Genomic DNA, 7,494 nt, shown 5'->3' with positions numbered 1-7,494 from the left:
GGCCTTCCGGGGCGGGCTAGGATGGCCACCCAGCAAATAAAGCTTCTCTCTCTATATATTCTGACTCTGGCCGCGAAAGGAACACTGCACATTTCTCTTGGAAACTGGGTCTACCCTGGATGGAAAAACCACTAGCGCCGGGCTGGAAGTGGGAGGCTTGCACAAAATATCTGAACTTAGAAAATAAGCGGATTGGGGAAATGTCTTCTCACTTATGAGAAAAACTTCCACTGTGAACAATTTCATTCCTTCATTCATTCAACAACAGTCAACACAGAGCCATGTGCAGACCTCACGTGAGAAACGAGGACTCGCCAGGAGCAGGACAAACGTGTCTAGCACGCTGATACTTAGTCCTAGTCAGCCTGCGTCCACAGAACTCAGCACAGCACCCAAAACACGACAGGCTTTCAGTCAACAGTTTCCTCTTGAATTACAAACGACAACAAGCGCTCGCTTCGGCAGCACAGATAGGAAAACTGGAACAATACAGAGAAGATTAGCATGGCCCCTGCGCAAGGATGACACGCAAATTCGTGAAACGTTCCATATTTTTTAAGATTATAAAGAGTCTTAAGTCTGAGAGGGAGGGATTGTTATTTTTTATTGTTAAAATAATTTTTTTAAAAAAGAAGAAGAAGAAAGGGTGAGGCAGGAAAAACAAACAACAACCAGCCCTGGCTGGTGTGGCTCAGTGGACTGAGCGCCGGCCTGTGACCCAGAAGGTCACCAGTTTGATTCCCAGTCAGGGCACAGGCCTGGGCTGCGGGCCAGGCTCCCAGTTGAGGGCGTGCAATAAGCAAGGAAACCAAGTGATGTTTCTCCCCCTTTTCCCTCCTCTCTCTAAAAATAAAAACAACAGCAAAACCAAACCTCTACACAAATGCAAAGTGGGGCAGACCTGCACCTCATTCACAGGAAAACTACCTGGGGCCTTCACAGGACAAAGGCAGTACAGGCCACGTTGCCGAAAAAGCTGGAGGGGCCCTGGCCAGCGAGAGCAGAGGCTCCGGAGCCCGCTGACCCTCCCTGAGCGCCTCGGCGGGCACCGTCCCGCAAGCATCACGCGCAGGCGCGCGGCCACGGGCGGGGGCTTACGCTTAGGACAGCAGGAGCGCCCAGGCCAAGCGTCTGAATGTCCCGAGTCATAAGCACGTAGCGCCACGGGGCACACTAGGACCTGCAGGCAGGGTAACGACGATGACGATGATAACGGCCATCACTCGACCAGCTGTTTCTGTCAGACACTGTACTGGGCAAATTTCTTCCATAATCTCAACGACCCACAGTAACTCTGTAAAGCAGACCTCGTCCCTACTGCCCAGAGGGGGTGAGTGTGCCTGACAGCAGATAATAACTCTGGTCACGTGGCAAATGACACAGCTGCTCGACTCCAGCGCCTGGGCCACTGTCAGGAGTCACATGGCCGCGACAAAGGACTCAGGCTCAGTGCTTTACAGTCACCAGAGCTGTCCTGAAACAGGCACAGATCCGCCAGTGACAGGATGACCGCCTGTCAGTGATGTTGCTGAAGGGGTCGCAGTGGGGTGGGAGGTGAAGATCTTTTCAACTCTAAGCTCTTACTCCACCCCACCCCTTTTTTTAGAAAGAAGGGAGACAGAGATAGAAACACTGATTTCTTGTTCCAATCATTGATGCGTTCATTGCTTGATTCTTGTATGTGCCCTGACCAGGGATTGAACCTGCAACCTTGGTGTATGGGGACGATGCTATAACCAACTGAGCTACCAAGCAGGGCCTCAGCTCTTATTCTTTTTAGAAGCCATTTGCTGTTCGTCTTCCGGCAGAGGGGTAGGGCAAAGCGGCCTGATGGGGCCGGCACCAGGGAGTCCTCATCTGTCCGTCAGGCAGAGGAAGGATTAGTAAGGCAAACACAGGAGTTTCTGTTCAGAAACCCAACCTGCGGACAGTCATATGCACACGGAACTGAGCGGGCAGGGCCTGGGACAGAACAGGTAAATCCTGTCTCGGAAACTGACAGCGGACGGCCGAGCAAACGGAGAAACTCAAATGCGAGCTGCACTGACCTTCAAGCCCCTCACACCCAACATGGTGCAGGCGAGGTCACCAGACTGGAGGTGAAGAGGCCTGGCTCCAGCTACCTGGGTGACTCGGGGCAATGAACCCAACCTCTCTGGTCCTCTGTCACCTAAAAAGCAGATTTTTGCCAACCCATGAGCTGCCCACGGTGCATGCTCATGACCAGTGAGTCATTACTGGGGAGCTGGGTTCCTGGCCTGAGAAGTCAGTTACTCCCGGACCTGACTGCCTCCCCTGCCTCCTCATTTCCAACGACAGAGACCCTGGGCTTGACCTCGTCTGTCAGTGTCCACAGGCAGCCGGGATCCTGTCCCCACGTCATGCCCACACCGCCAGCTCATGTTAGCACAGCGTCCACTGGCCCCCGGCCCCCGACCCAGGCTCCCCCGCCTCATGGGACTGCGCTTGCATCACACCCTTCCCCACCCAGTCCTTCCAGGGCTCCGACCTGCTGTGGCCTAGTTTCAGTTCCTTTGGTGGGCTCTCTGGGCCTTCAAACCCTTACCCAACCCGCCCTGGCTGGTGTGGCTCCGTGGACTAAGCGCCGGCCTGAGAACTGAAAACCTGCCCGTTCGACTCCCGGTCAGGACACGTGCCTGGGGAGGAGTGCAGGAGATGAGGTCAGAGAGGCAGTGGCAGGCTGGCCACTCGGAGATTTTGGCTTTTGACAAAGATTTTGGCATCAGGACCTGGCGGCGGCTGGAACGCCCACCCGGACTTTTGACGTACGCAAATGAACTGCATGCAAATGAACCTAGTCCCAGCATCTCCCAGAGGAAATAAAAATGGACTTGGCTCCTTCTCAGAAGAAATGTTGATGGACTTAGCATGATATATGACCGGCCTGGCGGGGAGAAAAGCAGGGCGATATAAATAGCCTGCTGAATGTGTCGCCGCGTAAACTCGCTATAAGTGAAATGTACTGTTTGGAAAGATGTGGAGGACGGTCTTGCACCGCCCCCCGCCCCGCTTCCGATAGGCCGCCGGCACCTGGTCCCCGCCCCCGGAGGGCTTAGGAGCCGCCTCCGGGGAGGTCTGACCTTCCGCCGCACTTCCGCCACGTTGGTCCCACCCCAGAGGACTTCCCGGTGTTCGGCCCCGCCCCGCTTCCGGGAGTCTTCCGCCACCTTGTCTCCGCCCCCGAAGGGCTTCCTTGCCCTCGGCCCCGCCCCCGGAGGACTTCCGTATCTTCGGCCCGTTCTCCCCGCCCCCTGCCCCACCCCGCGAGATCGTTCTGCGCACGCGCGTGGGCCACATGGGCAGCGGACACTCGGCGGGGTGTGTCCGATAGTGGGTTCTTCCTGTGGCGTGAGGCCCTTCGTGTAGCCCCCGATTCCAGTTTTTCTTCTCCGGTTAGTACCTGCCTTTCGGGCGCCGCGGGGGTGCCGGCTGTGCCGGCCGGCGTGGAGCATGGGGATGAGGACTCTCCGGCGGCCTGGTCGCAGGTCACCGCCTCCCAAAGTGCCAGGCAGGCCCCGAGGCCCCGGCCCACCTTTAAGAAATCTCGTCTGGGCGCGCCGGTCCTGCGGCCTTCGTCTGGTGTTCCGCTATTTGGGAAACGTGCTCTGGGGGCCGAGGTCGCCCCACGCCCCCACCCCCAACCCCCCGCCTCCTTCCGCATGCAGGACCCCAGCCCTCCCGGGAGAAGCCTCTGCCCCTCTTCACGTGTCCGTCCTCCTGGACTCCGTGGTCGGGATACTGGCTTAGCTTTCGAGCGGCTGCGATTCTTTCTTTTCTTTTTTTTTTTTTGAGCTTCGGCCGTTTGTCTCTTGCCCGTGAGGCGTCCGACTCAGTGTTTTCTGCTGAAGCTTCCTGCTCCGCCTGGACGCCCCGTTCTTTCTCCTTCCCCAGTTCTTCCTCTTGGACCTGCAGGGTCTCATCCCTCTTTCTGCCTCTACCGCGTCTCATTTGGGCTCCTTTTCTGCGTTGGTTTTTTTTTTTTTCAAAAAAGGGCTTTTTCGATTTTCCCCTCCAGCCCCGGTGCCTCGGTCTCCACCTGTGTCAAATCGTGTTTGCGTCCCTCACCTCGGCCAAAGAAGGGGGTGGACGGAACGGTTTTAAGCCGTGGAAATGCTTTTTCAGTTGTAACTTTCGTTTTAGTAAGGATCTTACCTTACTTTCTTTTGACAGGAGCCGTAAAGTTCAGAACACACGGTAAGTTCCGCACACGTCCGTAAGCTATCGCCTGACAAAGGGTCTGGTACTCAGCTTACAGACCTGCGTGAGAAAATGGGAGTGGGAAGAAATGATCGGTTCCCTGCTACACACTGGACTCTGGGTGCCAGGATGTGTTTTACGCAGGAGTTACTTTCAGTGGACGGGAGTCATGGGTATATATTTTCCTTTGCGGTCTCGAAGCTATGACTCCAGGACCACTATATTTTCTCCAGGAGGCAAAATAGGAATTGTAGAATCTGTCTCAAAAGTATTTTTAAGTGCTTGACTTTTGGGGGGGTGGGGGTGGGGGTGGGGGTGGGGCGGAAGTCAAGACACTTTTTGTATAGTTCATGCTCTCTTGTGTTTTGATGTCATTATGGTCACCAGGTCGATCACGCGCAGCACGAGAGAACGACAGAGGGACTCGAGGGTAGAGCCTGTCAGGGTTCCCGCTGACTCTCTTGGCCCAGTGGTGCAAGCACCCAGAAGGGAGTCTCGGTTTCTCACCGCTTGTGTTTTGCAGGTCGCTTGTACCAGGTTGAATACGCCATGGAGGCCATCGGACGTGCGGGCACCTGTCCGGGAACTTTAGCGAACGACGGTGTTTGGCTTGCAGCAGAGCGACGCAACATCCACGAGCTGCTTGATGAAGTTGTTGTCCCTGAAAAAATTTATAAGCTCGATGATGAGTAAGTGAGCTCACAGGGGGGAGAGGGTTTCAATATCTCACGTGCTCACATACGTAGGATCGCACGTATTTCGGGAGGGCTGGCCCGTGTGCCGTAGTAAACTTGAAGCGAACGCTTGTTATTGTGCCTTTACCGGTGGACACTTTTGATTCTTATTTGAAACTTCCTTGAGGCTTAGGACGATGCGTTATGCTTTTGACGTGCAGGGCCAAGCCCTAGGCGGAGAAACTACTCTATACCGTTCGGAGTACAGGCGTGGTAGGTGTGCAGATCTGGGTTAAGTCTGTGTGACCTCGCACCCGTTGCTTTCCTTCTCTGGGCTTCGGTGCCGCCTCGAGTGGTGGTGGCCGTTTAATGAACTAGAGTAACACGAGTGAAATACACTGGCGCAGGGTCTGACACGTGGCAGGCTCCCCGAGTGTTCAGAACGGCTACTCGGGAATTGTGTGGAAGTGTCCCGAATCCTACCCCTGGAGGTCTGGGAACAGTTTCGATGAGCCCCGTCAGTTTCGCGTCGTTGGGCGTGCGGGACTCCTAGCCGGCGGGGCACTGGGTTTGCCCGTCAGAGACTTCCCCCCTGAGTGGGGGACGAGGCGGGTGCCGGTTCTAGGGCCTTTGGATGCGTGTCCAAGGAAGCGTCATCCCTCCAGAGTCACCGCCGGGCCACGGGCCGCTCGGCAGGCGGCAGGCTTGCGGAGGTGTGGTGACAGCAGGTGACAGAGGGTGCCAGCTCTAGGGGAGCCAGCGCAGCCCTCGGGGAGCGGCAGCAAAGAAAGGAAAGGCGCCTTTCCTGGGAGCCTAGCCCCTGAGCCCCCTCCCTCCGCCCCGGCCAGCCAGGCCTTTGGAGGTGAGAATACCGATGACCCAGGAGTGGGGGTAGTTTTTCTTCCCCTCTGGCAAAACCTCTGTCTTGCTTCTGGACCCTCTCGGGACTTGCTTTAGCTTCCTAGTGCTCCTTCTCTCGCCCTGATCGGCGTCGTGGCGCTGAATACGCCTATCGAAGAACTGGAGGGGGCGCTGTGCATCTTTCATGTCATAAACGACGTCAGGTTTGTCCCGCAAAGATAAACCTTCTGTAGTTTCTGTCTGTTCAGAAGAAAACCAGAGCATTGACGCGAGCATGGTAAACTTATCATGGAACTCGGGGCTTTGCAAATACTTCTTAAAGGCCCTCTCAGACACCTGCTCTGCTTACAGACACATGAATACATTTTTTTTTTTTTTTCTTCCTCCAGGGGCACGGCTTGCACCGTGGCCGGCGTAACTTCTGACGCTAACGTTCTGACCAACGAACTGAGGCTCATTGCCCAAAGGTATGGTCAGAGAGAGTGTGAGTGACGATCAGGTAAGTCAGTCTGCTTGACATCTCTAAGGAGAACTCGTTTTTGCCAAGATGAGAGTCATCGCAGATTTATTAATTGAAAATTGCTTCTTTTTTCTAACCCGAACTTATAAAATGCTATGGTCATAAGATCGTTAGGATGTTGACATTCCCCTGCTCCCCTTTCAAGTGACAGGTGACTGTCAATGTCCCCCCATGGCGCAGGTTTATGTCCAGAATATGTTTTGCTTAGATTTTTGTGTCTTAGGAAAAAATGATGACTATGCCAGTGTTTTCATCCTAGGTATTTATTTATTACAGTATCGGGAGCCAATTCCTCGTGAGCAGTTGGTGGCAGCGCTCTGTGATATCAAACAAGCGTACGCGCAGTTTGGAGGTAGGAAATCTGGGGCATATTTATTCCAGAAAGGGGAGACATTTTCTAGGTAATAATTTTTTTATGAGATGGTAAAAAGAAATTGAAAAGTAAGTGAAGAACTTTTTGTACATTTGCGCTTCGTGGTTTCCGCGATATGTATCATCATATGTTTTATTAATAGACCATCGAGAGGCAGAAATAGCCTTTTTAAATCTGGAAACCGATTGCTTTTCTTACCTAATAATTAAACTCAGCGCGGAGTAGCGGTCCTCCGGGTCTTAACTCCGTCTCCTGGCTGTGCCCATCTCCCGGAAGCAAGGGGACGTTTTGGTGGGCCTTATTCTGTGGTGGCCAGAACAGAGCCACTTACGAATGCTCAGCTTCACAAGAAAGGTGCTTCAGCTACGTTCGGGGAGCTCGAGTGACTGTAGCGATACTGCCTTTGGGCGGCCGATGTGCTTGACGGTCCTCTTTTCTTGGTTAAAGGGAAAAACGTGCCTTTGGCGTCTCGCTGCTGTCCATTGGCTGGGATAAGCGTTACGGCTTTCAGCTCTATCGGAGCGACCCGAGCGGAAATTACGGGGGATGGAAGGCCGCACGCATTGGCAATAACGGCGCCGTGAGTATTTCTGTGCTGCTGTAAAACCTAGCGATAGGTACCTAACGTGATTTTGCAACGGCGATGAATGTAAACGGTATTTGAAGGTAGCTGCAACAACTTTAGCACCTGTGATTGCTATAACGCAGCCGTGCGTGTGTGTGTTTGCCCCCAGTGGAAATTGCCACGCCGACCAGAGAGAATGGAAAGACGGTCATCGGAGTCCTCGGACAGAAGGAAGTGGAACAGCTGATCAGAAGACACGAGGAAGAAGAAGCTAAGGCTGAGC

The 7,494-nt window shown here is 54.2% G+C and overlaps 1 non-coding gene across 1 annotated transcript; it reads left to right on the top strand.

Annotated features, from left to right (window-relative positions):
* Positions 1-449: 449 nt before the first annotated feature.
* On the top strand, positions 450-556 carry LOC149991934 (U6 spliceosomal RNA). The gene has a single exon (XR_016508527.1). It is a non-coding gene; the product is annotated as a U6 spliceosomal RNA (small nuclear RNA).
* The last annotated feature ends 6,938 nt before the right edge of the window (positions 557-7,494 follow it).

This window comes from Furipterus horrens, unplaced genomic scaffold (assembly GCF_987537825.1).
Source record: "Furipterus horrens unplaced genomic scaffold, mFurHor1.1.pri manual_scaffold_16, whole genome shotgun sequence".
In the NCBI taxonomy this organism is placed as follows: Eukaryota; Metazoa; Chordata; class Mammalia; order Chiroptera; family Furipteridae; genus Furipterus; species Furipterus horrens.
The sequence above is the reverse complement of the archived record's forward strand: the minus strand, read 5'-3'. Positions and strand labels throughout refer to the sequence as shown.